Here is a 16,519-nt window from a genome sequence, read left to right on the forward strand (position 1 = left end):
ACACATTTTTTATGCATAAATTCCATTTAAGGAGATTAATACTTTCGAAGTAAAAATCAATCTTTTATGCATCTTCCTATACATAAATTCATTTTAAATGAAAATGACACTTTTGAATTAAAATTCAATCTTTTATGCATCTTCCTATGCATGAATTCAATTTAGATGAGAATGACACTTTTGAATCAATCTTTTATGCATCTTCCTATATGCATAAATTCAATTTGGTAGGAATTACACTTTTAGAATAAAAGAATTTCTCTTATGCATCTAAGTTATGCATCTAAGTTATGCATAAAATCCCTTTATGATGAAAATCACACTTTTAGTATAAAAAGAATATCTTTTATGCATACCTCTATGCATGAAATCTAATATGATAAAAGTAACACTTTTACAATAAAATAATCAACTTTTATGCATATCTCTATGCATGAAATTCAATTATGATAAAAGTAACACTTTTATAATAAAATAATTAACTTTTATGCATACCTCTATGCATGAATTTCAAATATGATAAAAGTAACACTTTTATAATAAAATAATCAACTTTTATGCATACCTCTATGCATGAATTTCAAATATGATAAAAGTAACCTTTTTATAATAAAATAATCAACTTTTATGAATACCTCTATGCATGAAATCCAATTATGATAAAAGTAACACTTTTATGTTAAAATAATAATCTTTTATGCATACCTCTATGCATGAAATCTAATTATGATAAAAGTAACACTTTTATGTTAAAATAATAATCTTTTATGCATACCTCTATGCATGAAAATCAATTATGTATAATATAAAAATAAATTTCTCTATGATTACAATGAATATCTTTCAATTAATCATAATTCCTAGAATATGGTAGGAAGTCCTCTTTTCATGCTTTGAATGAAATTATTTTATGCATAATTTTTATAAAAATTTTGCCATAGCTCCGCTGCTATGACTGATAAATCTCAATTTTTCTAAGGGATAAAGCTTATCATTTAGGAAATAATTAGAATGGTCTCTAATTGGATCATCAATCCATAATAGATTGAACCATTAATATACATAAACTAAAAGCATAGAAAAAAGCCATTAATTTGGTCTCAAGCATAGCTTAATCTTGGATTAAGGAAAAGCTTTATGAAAAGCTTCATTTGGATTGAGAATGGGTCATGAGTATAGCCATTTCTTGAGTGAGAGAGAGAAATTACATAAAAACCATTCAAATTAAGCATAAATAGAAATTTCTGTAATTCTTAACTATCATTAATCAATTAACTTCAATAGCATTCATCAAATTATGTAACTCTTCACTAACATTCATCAATTAACTTCAATAGCATTCAAAAACCATTCCAATTAAGCTTCTCAAGCTTAAGAGGGGTTGAGAAGAGAGAAACATTGAGGAATTATAAAAAAGATCAAAATTCACCATTTACCTTACAAATTGCTTGATTCTTTGTTCACGGTAGAGGCCCCCAACCAATCAATTGGTTAAGTATGTTGATGGAGCCACTAATGGGGATTGAAGAAAGAGGGAAGCTCCAAAAACTAGTGAATTATTAATGAATTCATAGTTCTTGGCTTAGGTGGAGTAGAGTAACGATGCATAAACACTATATATTTTTCAACAAGGGGGAGGCTTCTATTTATAGGAAAAATTGAGCTCCTAACCAAACAAACTGATTCTAGAATTTTCCAAATCAGTTTGGTCAATTTTTGACCATTTTTAGGTCAGTTGAGCTAACTTTTTGTAACTAGACTTGAATTAGGAGAGAGGAGAGATGAAATAGACTTGAATTAGGTCAGTTGAGCTAACTTTTTGTAACTAGACTTGAATTAGGAGAGAGGAGAGATGAAATATCTCAATTTTTATGAGTTTAAAACTCATTCAAGCATGTGAAATATGCACCTCCTTTAAAAAACTCCCCTTCCTTACATATGTGTCAAAATGGAATCATTATACCCAAAATATCTCATATTTTTAATATTGCTCATAGTTTTTTACTAATAAACCTTGTACATTTCCAACTCTTCATCTTATGTGAAATATGCACCTCCTTTAAAGAACTCCCCTTCCTTACATATGTGTCAAAATGGAATCATTATACCCAAAATATCTCAATTCGGGGTACTAGCAGCGGAAGTAGCACTTCATGCGCGGGGCAGGGACCCACACTCGGGGCCTCGTCCACGGATATCTGGACAAGAGACTAATCCATCGGTTTTTCCAAAACCGAACCCGGAAAAACTTCCCTTACCCGGAAAGCACGGGCGATTCCACCAAGATAACTTTTTACTCTAACGTAGTCAAGATCATTACTGATCACGCTGATCCGACTGCACCTATAAAGATACTCGGTCAGATCAAGGAAGAAACTTGCACTTGGATCATTGGGATCAACGCTTTTTTCCCCATCAAGAGGCACAGCCGTTGATTCCTATCCATAGAACAATTACTATCTGGGATTTACTTTATCTATCGTAATAACATAAATTGAGTCTCGATTTACGGATCCATCAGTCCAGCCTAACCCCATCCAATCCCATGGGTTAGAACCACTGTAGTGATGGGATCCAATTTCGAATTTGGTTAGGTTTTGTCCCGGGTACCAAGGAAAAGAGTTCCAAGGCCCCCTAGCCGGAAGTTCATGCAAACATAAAACTAGCCACACCACTTACACACCCAATATGAAATTGCCTTTTTCTTTGTAAGATCCCTGTTCCCACCGAGCAACGGATTCGGGGTACTGGCAGCGGAAGTAGCGCTTCTCGCGTGGGACAGGGGTCCCACACTCGGGGCCTCGCCCACGGATATCCGGATAAGAGACTAATCCATCGGTTGTTCCAAAACCGAACCCGGAAAAACTTCCTTTACCGGAAAGCACGGGCGATTCCACCAGGATAACTTTTTACTCTAACGTAGTCAAGATCATTTCTGATCGAGATGATCCGATTACATCTATAAGATACTTAATCAGTTCAAGGAAGAAACTTGCACTTGGATCATTGGGATCAACGCTTTTTTCCCCATTCAAGAGGCACAGCCGTTGATTCCTATCCATAGAACAGTTACTGTCCGGGATTTTTTTTTTTTTTTCTATCGTAAAAACAAAAGTTTGAGTCTCGGTTTACGGATCCATCACTCCAGCCTAACCCCATCCAATCCCATGGGTTAGCCAACCGCCCAACCACTGTAGTGATGGGATCCAATTAAAAATTTGGTTAGGTTTTGTCCCGGGTACCAAGGAAAAGAGTTCCAAGGCCCCCTAGCCGGATGTTCATGCAAAATAAAACTAGTCGCACCACTCACACACCCAATATGAAATTGCCTTTTTTTCAACCAGATTCAACCAGTTTAAAACAATCCTTTAATAAAACCATAGTATCATTGATCACCATCTTCCAATTTATCCAATTGATTCTTAATTTCCCATCATTCCTTCATCAGAGTATCTATGGCATCATTGGTAACTAGAACGCTCAGGAGCCGTTTCGATAGTTCCTAGCCCATAATACTTGGCAATATAATCACTTAACAAGATGGACTCTCGTTGAAGATCAGCAAGATCAACCAACAGATCCATATAAGGAGCCATGGACTCATCCATTGAAGACCAGCAAGGTCAATCAACCAGATCCATGCTCGATTTCAGAAAACAACTCCAACTCTGTTCCAATATCTTCCTCGACGCACGCGTGGGTATCCTAGGCAACCCAGAGCCCGAGCACCGTATGGTCAGCACCCTCTAGGATCCTTCGCAGGTAACCTAGCGCTTCACGCATAGGCCGCTTCCTTGGCCCCTCATCCACCGTACCGGAAGCTCACCATTTTAATCGCACCGAGGCTGGTCAAGACCTCGGCCGACCTTGCTACGCGAGACGTCCTTCATTGACTCCCCGTCAGCAGTTGCAACTTTACCATCACGACTTTAATCACAAGACGGTCAAAATGCTCCCCCCAGCATTCTTGACATAAAACAATCATTTACAAACAGCATTTACAAACAGTATTTACAAACAGTTTACAACACAATTTCTATTTTAACTTTCATTTTTCCACATTATCCTTTATCAATCTACATTACTTATTCCATATTCCATTTATATGTATACTCATCCCATCACATCATTTCTATCTCATCACTTCAGATTCCCTCACATCGCATATCGTATATTCACATCCATACATCCACATCTATATGCGTACATTCACATCTACATGCATACATCTACATCTCTATGCATACATCCACATCCACATTCACATTCACCTCCATACATCTACGTCTACATGTATACATCCACATCTCCATCCACATCTACATCTATACATCTACATCTACATGCATCCATCCACCTCCACATCCACATCTACATCTATACATCTACATCTACATGCATACATCCATATCTCTATTCCCATCTACATCTATACATCTACATCTACATCTACATGCATCCATCTACCTCCACATCCACATCTACATCTATACATCTACATCTACATGTATACATCCACCTCCATATCCACATCCGTATCTATACATCTACATCTACATGTATACATCCACATCCACATCTATACATCTACATCTACATGCATACATCCACATCTCCATTCGCATCTACATCTATACATCTACATCTACATGCATCCATCCACCTCCATATCCACATCTACATCTATACATCTACATCTACATGCAAACATCCACATCTCCATGCATGATAAAATTCTTTTAATTAATCTAGGATGATAGTTCCTAGAATATGGTAGAAAGTCCTCTTTTTATGCTTTGAATGAATTTATTTTATACGTAATTTCTATAAAAATTTTGCCATAGCTCCGCTACTATGACTGATAAATCTCAATTTTTTTTCTAAGGGATAAAGCTCATTATTAAAGAAATAATTAGAATGGTCTCTAATTGGATCATCAATCCATAATGGTCTCTAATTGGATCATTAAGAAAATAATTAGAATGGTCTCTAATTGGATCATCAATCCATAATGGTCTCTAATTGGATCATTAAGAAAACAATTAGAATGGTCTCTAATTGGATCATCAATCCATAATGGTCTCTAATTGGATCATTAAGAAAACAATTAGAATGGTCTCTAATTGGGTCATCAATCCATAATGGATTGAATCATCAATGTGCATAAACTAAAAGCATAGCAAAAAGCCATTAATTTGGCCTCAAGAATAGCTTAATCTTGGATTAAGGAAAAGCTTTATGAAAAGCTTCATTTGGATTGAGAATGGGTCATGAGTATGACCATTTCTTGAGTGAGAGAGAGAAATTATAAAAACCATTAGAATTTAAATATAAGTGGAAATTAACTTCTATAGCATTTATTAAATTATGTAACTCTTCACTACTATTCACCAATTAACTTCATTAGCATTTAAAAAAAACCATACCAATTAAACTTCTCAAGCTTGAGAGGGGTTGAGAAGAGAGAATCATTGAGAAGTCATAGAAAAGATCGAAATTCAATATACTTACCTTATGATTTGCTTGATTCTTTATTCACGGTAGAGGCCCCCAACCAATCAATTGGTTTAGTATGTTGATGGAGCCACCAATGGAGATTGAAGAAAGAGAGAGGTATCAAAAACTAGTGAATTATTAAAGAATTCACAGTTCTTGGCTTAGGTAGAGTAGAGTAACAAGGCATAAGACACTATATATTTTAGCTTAGGTGGAGTAGAGTAACAAAGCATAAGACTCTATCTAATTTGGCTTAGGTGGAGTAGAGTAACAAGCATAAGACTCTATCTAATTTGGCTTAGGTGGAGTAGAGTAACAAAGCATAAGACTCTATCTAATTTGGCTTAGGTGGAGTAGAGTAACAAAGCATAAGACACTATCTAATTTGGCTTAGGTGGAGTAGAGTAACAAAGCATAAGAGACTATATATTTTGTAGTAGAGTAACAAAGCATAAGAGACTATATATTTTGTAGTAGAGTAACAAAGCATAAGAGACTATGTTTTTTGTAGTAGAGTAACAAAGCATAAGAGACTATGTTTTTTTTTCAACAAGGGAAGGCTTCTATTTATAGGAAAATTTGAGCTCCTAACCAAACAAACTGATTCTAGAATTTTCCAAGTCGGTTTGGTCACTTTTTGACCATTTTAAGGTCAGTTAAGCTAACTTTTTGGAACTAGACTTGAATGAGGAGAGAGGAGAGATAAAATATCTCAATTTTTATGAGTTTAAAACTCATTCAAGCATGTGAAATATGCACCTCCTTTAAAGAATTCCCCTTCCTTACATATGTGTCAAAATTGTATTGCTCATAGTTTTTTACTAATAAACCTTGTACATTTTCAACTCTTCATCTTATGTGAAATATGCACCTCCTTTAAAGAACTCCTCTTCCTTACATATGTGTCATAGTTTTTTTACTAATAAGCCTTGTACATTTTCAACTCTTCATCTTATGTGAAATATGCACCTCCTTTAAAGAACTCCCCTTCCTTACATATGTGTTTATTTACTAATAAACCTTGTACATTTTCAACTCTTCATCTTATGTGAAATATGCACCTCCTTTAAAGAACTCCTCTTCCTTACATATGAGTTTATTTACTAATAAACCTTGTACATTTTCAACTCTTCATCTTATGTGAGCATTTACTCATTTTTGGGTATCTTCTTTTACAATTTGGATTTATCTCCTCCCTACACATGGATTGATGCTATTGGCCCATAGAAACCTTAATTGGACCATAGTCTAAAGATTTCTGAAAATCTAGGCCCTTAGACTAAGGTTCTTTATACCTATTTCTAATTAATTCCAATTGCACATTGGAAATTTCTTTTTGAATTTCTGTTTCAGGGGAACTTATTTTAATAAGATGAGTTATTTTTCTATCCAAAAATATTCATAATCTGAATATTCTCTCTCTAGAATATTTTCTCTCTCTAGGTTAAAACAGTTAGAAACAAGGTCTTTATATTTCTGAAGAGGGATTGATTACGGGGGAAGATACTAGACATCTAAAAGGGGGTTGGGGGAGGAATCTTACATTCTACCCCACTTAAAAAACGCGAGATGTCCTCATCTCGCAGCTTGGAATAATTTCGCAAGATGCACGAATATGAGACTTAGAGAAAAATTTTAATCACGATTAACCACCAAGAAAAGTCTTAAAGAGAGCAAGATTCAAAATAAGAGCAAGATTTAAACTTTATTCATTCACGGGACTTATACAGTAAAGATAGAAGAACTCTTTACACTTCCATAAGCCCGTCCATCATATGGTCACAAAAGCAGTCCTCACAAGCTGCACAAGTATAGGGTAACTCATCTATGGGAATGATTCTGCTGGTTATTGCCGCACCTATCTCAGTGGTATGAGGTGATCTAACAAAAGGACCTCTGAGAGGCAAGCCAAAAACGGGGTAAAGGCATATCTTCTCATGAGGAAGAAAACATGCCAGTAAGAAGACCCGCTCAGAAAACCCACGATGCCTTGATCTCATGACGCAGTAGTATCGGGGACCCAAACCCAAAGCTTCAATAACCATGGCCAAGCGGACATTGTTACGAAAGTGTTGCTGACCCCAGGGTGTTACCCTAGTTATGTTTTGATAGGTCCGCCATTTGGTCTGCGCTACAGAAGTTCCTAGGTGAGGAAAAAGTGAGCGCTCATACTGTTCTATAAAGTCTTTCTTCACAGACTCTCTTGCGTCTTGAAGGTGAGAAATCATCAGGGATAAAACTAATTCCTGTTGCCAAGCCATGAAGGAGATTAAGAAAGAAAGGAGATTGATGGGAGTAAGATTACTGTGAGCGACAAGTAAAAGTTACGACTTATATAAAGGAAGGAGCTAGCGTAACCTAGAAGCCAACGGTAACTTACCACTGAAGTTTTACCGTCTTTCCATGATTTGAGTTTGACACATTTTTCTATAGAAGGCATTAAGAATTTTGAGATGAGGAGATAAAAGAAACTTGTAGGCTAAGTCACCTACTTTCATTGAATTCAGATATAAGGATCACAATATCTGGGGGATAACTTCTTATACTCCCCAAGAGATAAAGAACTTCTTTTGGGCCGTACTCGAATGAAAACCAAAACCTTGGTATCCAAAACACCGATTCTCACTTCTAAACTCATTGTTCTAAATCCTTAAAACAAGCGTGACTCCTGAGAAGTATTCCAGGAAAAGGGTCTTCCTTTTTTTAAAGAGAAATTTTCTTTTATTTTAGAGAGGGAATAATTATAAGATCAGAAAGGAAGATTCGTACTCCAGTATACCTCGAAGGTTGGGGAGGAATCTTACATTCTACCCCACTTAAAAAGTGCGAGATGTCCTCATCTCGCAAGGTAGAGGACAGCTCTTTTTCTTAAGATCCAAATTTTATTCTGGGGTTCCTTATATTCTGGTCAACCCAACAGAACACTGGGATAATTATCCCTTATATAGAACTCATCATTAAATAACAATTCATTTAACATGATAATGGTCCATTAGATCGAAAAATTTCCTTCGGAACATTCCTCCACGGAAACTTCAGTCAAGCAAGTTCTCAATTTGACATCCCTTAACTTGATCTACCGGTCAAGTATTAATAGCAGCAATCTGACAGCACAACCCACTAATCTCATAGTGATTTGCTGAATTCATTATCATCATTCTAGTTATGAATATCATCACAGGGACTCGTCCCATTCCCCCTCATTGTGGTTTCATTATATTTCAACTAATTTTTAAAAATCAACATTTTTCAATCAGCATTTTCAATCAGAATCCAAATCAACTCATTCATTCTCAAACAGAATTAAAAATCATATCAATCACATTCGAAATCATCATCTAGATAGCATTAACGCTTATAATTTCAAGTCTTAGATTTACTCGTATATACTGTCAGTAAAGAGCTGCAGTATACTCTCGGTATATACGGGTAGTCACGGCCCTTGGAATTATAAGGTAAATAATATCATGTCTAGGCCTCAAGCAAGTCAGGGATTCTATATAATTGCGGTACTTCCATCTGAAGACCCAATTACCAAATTACGAATTCCAGTTTTGAATATCAAATTGTATGAATTATCTCACACAATTATAACCTTTTTGTGTTTCTTGATAAATTTTTGATATATTTGTCTTCTCAGTTGATCTTTATTAACCAAATGCTCTGATACCAACTGTAAGATCCCTGTTCCCACCGAGCAACGGATTCGGGGTACTGGCAGCGGAAGTAGCGCTTCTCGCGTGGGACAGGGGTCCCACACTCGGGGCCTCGCCCACGGATATCCGGATAAGAGACTAATCCGTCGGTTGTTCCAAAACCGAACCCGGAAAAACTTCCTTTACCGGAAAGCACGGGCGATTCCACCAGGATAACTTTTTACTCTAACGTAGTCAAGATCATTTCTGATCGAGATGATCTGATTACATCTATAAGATACTTAGTCAGTTCAAGGAAGAAACTTGCACTTGGATCATTGGGATCAACGCTTTTTTCCCCATTCAAGAGGCACAGCCGTTGATTCCTATCCATAGAACAGTTACTGTCCGGGATTTTTTTTTTTTTTCTATCGTAAAAACAAAAGTTTGAGTCTCGGTTTACGGATCCATCAGTCCAGCCTAACCCCATCCAATCCCATGGGTTAGCCAACCGCCCAACCACTGTAGTGATGGGATCCAATTAAAAATTTGGTTAGGTTTTGTCCCGGGTACCAAGGAAAAGAGTTCCAAGGCCCCCTAGCCGGATGTTCATGCAAAATAAAACTAGTCACACCACTCACACACCCAATATGAAATTGCCTTTTTTTCAACCAGATTCAACCAGTTTAAAACAATCCTTTAATAAAACCATAGTATCATTGATCACCATCTTCCAATTTATCCAATTGATTCTTAATTTCCCATCATTCCTTCATCAGAGTATCTATGGCATCATTGGTAACTAGAACGCTCAGGAGCCGTTTCGATAGTTCCTAGCCCATAATACTTGGCAATATAATCACTTAACAAGATGGACTCTCGTTGAAGATCTGCAAGATCAACCAACAGATCCATATAAGGAGCCATGGACTCATCCATTGAAGACCAGCAAGGTCAATCAACCAGATCCATGCTCGATTTCAGAAAACAACTCCAACTCTGTTCCAATATCTTCCTCGACGCACGCGTGGGTATCCTAGGCAACCCAGAGCCCGAGCACCGTATGGTCAGCACCCTCTAGGATCCTTCGCAGGTAACCTAGCGCTTCACGCATAGGCCGCTTCCTTGGCCCCTCATCCACCGTACCGGAAGCTCACCATTTTAATCGCACCGAGGCTGGTCAAGACCTCGGCCGACCTTGCTACGCGAGACGTCCTTCATTGACTCCCCGTCAGCAGTTGCAACTTTACCATCACGACTTTAATCACAAGACGGTCAAAATGCTCCCCCCAGCATTCTTGACATAAAACAATCATTTACAAACAGCATTTACAAACAGTATTTACAAACAGTTTACAACACAATTTCTATTTTAACTTTCATTTTTCCACATTATCCTTTATCAATCTACATTACTTATTCCATATTCCATTTATATGTATACTCATCCCATCACATCATTTCTATCTCATCACTTCAGATTCCCTCACATCGCATATCGTATATTCACATCCATACATCCACATCTATATGCGTACATTCACATCTACATGCATACATCTACATCTCTATGCATACATCCACATCCACATTCACATTCACCTCCATACATCTACGTCTACATGTATACATCCACATCTCCATCCACATCTACATCTATACATCTACATCTACATGCATCCATCCACCTCCACATCCACATCTACATCTATACATCTACATCTACATGCATACATCCATATCTCTATTCCCATCTACATCTATACATCTACATCTACATCTACATGCATCCATCTACCTCCACATCCACATCTACATCTATACATCTACATCTACATGTATACATCCACCTCCATATCCACATCCGTATCTATACATCTACATCTACATGTATACATCCACATCCACATCTATACATCTACATCTACATGCATACATCCACATCTCCATTCGCATCTACATCTATACATCTACATCTACATGCATCCATCCACCTCCATATCCACATCTACATCTATACATCTACATCTACATGCAAACATCCACATCTCCATGCATGATAAAATTCTTTTAATTAATCTAGGATGATAGTTCCTAGAATATGGTAGAAAGTCCTCTTTTTATGCTTTGAATGAATTTATTTTATACGTAATTTCTATAAAAATTTTGCCATAGCTCCGCTACTATGACTGATAAATCTCAATTTTTTTTCTAAGGGATAAAGCTCATTATTAAAGAAATAATTAGAATGGTCTCTAATTGGATCATCAATCCATAATGGTCTCTAATTGGATCATTAAGAAAACAATTAGAATGGTCTCTAATTGGATCATCAATCCATAATGGTCTCTAATTGGATCATTAAGAAAACAATTAGAATGGTCTCTAATTGGATCATCAATCCATAATGGTCTCTAATTGGATCATTAAGAAAACAATTAGAATGGTCTCTAATTGGGTCATCAATCCATAATGGATTGAATCATCAATGTGCATAAACTAAAAGCATAGCAAAAAGCCATTAATTTGGCCTCAAGAATAGCTTAATCTTGGATTAAGGAAAAGCTTTATGAAAAGCTTCATTTGGATTGAGAATGGGTCATGAGTATGACCATTTCTTGAGTGAGAGAGAGAAATTATAAAAACCATTAGAATTTAAATATAAGTGGAAATTAACTTCTATAGCATTTATTAAATTATGTAACTCTTCACTACTATTCACCAATTAACTTCATTAGCATTTAAAAAAAACCATACCAATTAAACTTCTCAAGCTTGAGAGGGGTTGAGAAGAGAGAATCATTGAGAAGTCATAGAAAAGATCGAAATTCAATATACTTACCTTATGATTTGCTTGATTCTTTATTCACGGTAGAGGCCCCCAACCAATCAATTGGTTTAGTATGTTGATGGAGCCACCAATGGAGATTGAAGAAAGAGAGAGGTATCAAAAACTAGTGAATTATTAAAGAATTCACAGTTCTTGGCTTAGGTAGAGTAGAGTAACAAGGCATAAGACACTATATATTTTAGCTTAGGTGGAGTAGAGTAACAAAGCATAAGACTCTATCTAATTTGGCTTAGGTGGAGTAGAGTAACAAGCATAAGACTCTATCTAATTTGGCTTAGGTGGAGTAGAGTAACAAAGCATAAGACTCTATCTAATTTGGCTTAGGTGGAGTAGAGTAACAAAGCATAAGACACTATCTAATTTGGCTTAGGTGGAGTAGAGTAACAAAGCATAAGAGACTATATATTTTGTAGTAGAGTAACAAAGCATAAGAGACTATGTTTTTTGTAGTAGAGTAACAAAGCATAAGAGACTATGTTTTTTTTTTCAACAAGGGAAGGCTTCTATTTATAGGAAAATTTGAGCTCCTAACCAAACAAACTGATTCTAGAATTTTCCAAGTCGGTTTGGTCACTTTTTGACCATTTTAAGGTCAGTTAAGCTAACTTTTTGGAACTAGACTTGAATGAGGAGAGAGGAGAGATAAAATATCTCAATTTTTATGAGTTTAAAACTCATTCAAGCATGTGAAATATGCACCTCCTTTAAAGAATTCCCCTTCCTTACATATGTGTCAAAATTGTATTGCTCATAGTTTTTTACTAATAAACCTTGTACATTTTCAACTCTTCATCTTATGTGAAATATGCACCTCCTTTAAAGAACTCCTCTTCCTTACATATGTGTCATAGTTTTTTTACTAATAAGCCTTGTACATTTTCAACTCTTCATCTTATGTGAAATATGCACCTCCTTTAAAGAACTCCCCTTCCTTACATATGTGTTTATTTACTAATAAACCTTGTACATTTTCAACTCTTCATCTTATGTGAAATATGCACCTCCTTTAAAGAACTCCTCTTCCTTACATATGAGTTTATTTACTAATAAACCTTGTACATTTTCAACTCTTCATCTTATGTGAGCATTTACTCATTTTTGGGTATCTTCTTTTACAATTTGGATTTATCTCCTCCCTACACATGGATTGATGCTATTGGCCCATAGAAACCTTAATTGGACCATAGTCTAAAGATTTCTGAAAATCTAGGCCCTTAGACTAAGGTTCTTTATACCTATTTCTAATTAATTCCAATTGCACATTGGAAATTTCTTTTTGAATTTCTGTTTCAGGGGAACTTATTTTAATAAGATGAGTTATTTTTCTATCCAAAAATATTCATAATCTGAATATTCTCTCTCTAGAATATTTTCTCTCTCTAGGTTAAAACAGTTAGAAACAAGGTCTTTATATTTCTGAAGAGGGATTGATTACGGGGGAAGATACTAGACATCTAAAAGGGGGTTGGGGGAGGAATCTTACATTCTTAGCATCAGCTAACTTTAAAACAATCCTTTAATGAAACCATAGTACCACTGATCACAATCTTCCAATTTATCCGGTTGATTCATAATTTCCCATCATTCCTTCATCAAAGATTCTATGGCATCATTGGCAACTAGAACGCTCACTGCCTGTCCACACAGGGGCCTCTTCAATAGTTCCTAGCCCATAATACTCGGCAATATAATCACTTATAAAAATCAAGATGGACTCTCGTTAAAGATCAGCAAGATCAACCAACAGATCCATATAAAGAGCCATGGACTCATCCATTGAAGACCAGCAAGGTCAATCAACCAGATCCATGCTCGGTTTCACAAAACAACTCTTACTCCTTGTTCCAATATCTTCCTCGACGCACGCGTGGGTATCCTGGGCGAGCACCGTATGGTCAGCACCCTCTAGGATCCTTCGCAGGTGACCTAGCGCTTCACTCATAGGCCGCTTCCTTGGTCCCTCATCCACCGTACCGGAAGCTCACCATTTTAATCGAACCGAGGCTGGTCAAGACCTCGGCCGACCTTGCTACGCGAGACGTCCTCCATTGACTCTCCGTCAGCAGTTGCAACTTTATCAGTTAGGTCTCCACGACCTTAATCACAAGATGTTCAAAATGCTTCCCCAGCATTCTTGACATAAAACAGCCATTTACAAATATAATTTCTATATTAACTCTCATTTTTCCACATTATCCCTCATTAATCCACATTACTTATTCCACATTCCATTTATATGTGTACTCATCCAATCACATCATTTTCCATCTCTTCACTTCACATTCCTTCACATTACATATCATATATTCACATCCATATCCACATCCATACATCCACATCCACATCCACATTCACATCCATACATCCACATCTACATGCTTACCTCCATTTTCACATCCTCATTTATACATCCACATCCCGTATCCACATTCATACATACACATCCATATCCACATCCACATGCATACATCCCCTATCACGTCCTCATTCATACATCCACATACATACATACATCCACATCCATATTCTCATTCACATCTATACATCCACATCTACATCCATATACATACATACATCCACATCCACATTCCACATTCACATCTATACATCCACATTCACATACATCCACATCCACATTCCCATTCACATCTATACATCCACATCTACATCCACATACATACATACATCCACATCCACATTCCACATTCACATCTATAGATCCACATCTACATCCACATTCACATACATCCACATCCACATTCCCATTCACATCTATACATCCACATCTACATCCACATTCAAATCTATGCATATACATCTTCATGCATACATCCACATTCACATTCACATTCACATCTATACATCCACATTCACATCTATGCATATACATCTTCATGCATACATCTACATCCACAGTCACATCTATGCATATACATCCTCATGCATACATCTACATCCACATTCACATCTATGCATATACATCTTCATGCATACATCCATTTTCACATTCATACATCCACACTCCCATCTCCACATCCACACATCCACATACATACATCCATTTCCACATTCCCATTCATATAACCCCATATGCCTTCAGATCTAATCTTTTACATCACATCCATTCTCGCCCTATCACAACCCATATACATCTTATCCTATCACATACACTTCTTACCTCATCCCATACACATCTTATCACCTCCTAACTTATTTCATAAGCATCTTATCACCTCTTATCACATCTTATACACCTCTTCTCACATCTTATCACATCTCATTTCTATTTAAAGAATACAAGAGAATTCTTATATTTGATATAAGATTTCTTTACACATTTATTTATGCATAAATTCCATTTAAGGAGATTAATACTTTCGAAGTAAAAATCAATCTTTTATGCATCTTCCTATACATAAATTCATTTTAAATGAAAATGACACTTTTGAATTAAAATTCAATCTTTTATGCATCTTCCTATGCATGAATTCAATTTAGAATGAGAATGACACTTTTGAATCAATCTTTTATGCATCTTCCTATGCATAAATTCAATTTGGTAGGAATTACACTTTTAGAATAAAATAATTTCTCTTATGCATCTAAGTTATGCATAAAATCCCTTTATGATGAAAATCACACTTTTAGTATAAAAAGAATATCTTTTATGCATACCTCTATGCATGAAATCTAATATGATAAAAGTAACACTTTTACAATAAAATAATCAACTTTTATGCATACCTCTATGCATGAAATTCAATTATGATAAAAGTAACACTTTTATAATAAAATAATCAACTTTTATGCATACCTCTATGCATGAATTTTAAATATGATAAAGTAACACTTTTATAATAAAATAATCAACTTTTATGCATACCTCTATGCATGAATTTTAAATATGATAAAAGTAACACTTTTATAATAAAATAATCAACTTTTATGCATACCTCTATGTATGAAATCCAATTATGATAAAAGTAACATTTTTATGTTAAAATAATAATCTTTTATGCATACCTCTATGCATGAAATCTAATTATGATAAAAGTAACACTTTTATGTTAAAATAATAATCTTTTATGCATACCTCTATGCATGAAAATCAATTATGTATAATATAAAAATCAATTTCTCTATGATTACAATGAATATCTTTCAATTAATCATAATTCCTAGAATATGGTAGGAAGTCCTCTTTTCGTGCTTTGAATAAAATTATTTTATGCATAATTTTTATAAAAATTTTGCCATAGCTCCGCTGCTATGACTGATAAATCTCAATTTTTCTAAGGGATAAAGCTTATCATTAAGGAAATAATTAGAATGGTCTCTAATTGGATCATCAATCTATAATAGATTGAACCATTAATATACATAAACTAAAAGCATAGAAAAAAGCCATTAATTTGACCTCAAGCATAGCTTAATCTTGGATTAAGAAAAAGCTTTATGAAAAGCTTCATTTGGATTGAGAATGGGTCATGAGTATGACCATTTCTTGAGTGAGAGAGAGAAATTACATAAAAACCAT

This window comes from Cibotium barometz, chromosome 16 (assembly GCF_041138505.1).
Source record: "Cibotium barometz isolate CiBa-2024 chromosome 16, ASM4113850v1, whole genome shotgun sequence".
Taxonomy (NCBI): domain Eukaryota; kingdom Viridiplantae; phylum Streptophyta; class Polypodiopsida; order Cyatheales; family Cibotiaceae; genus Cibotium; species Cibotium barometz.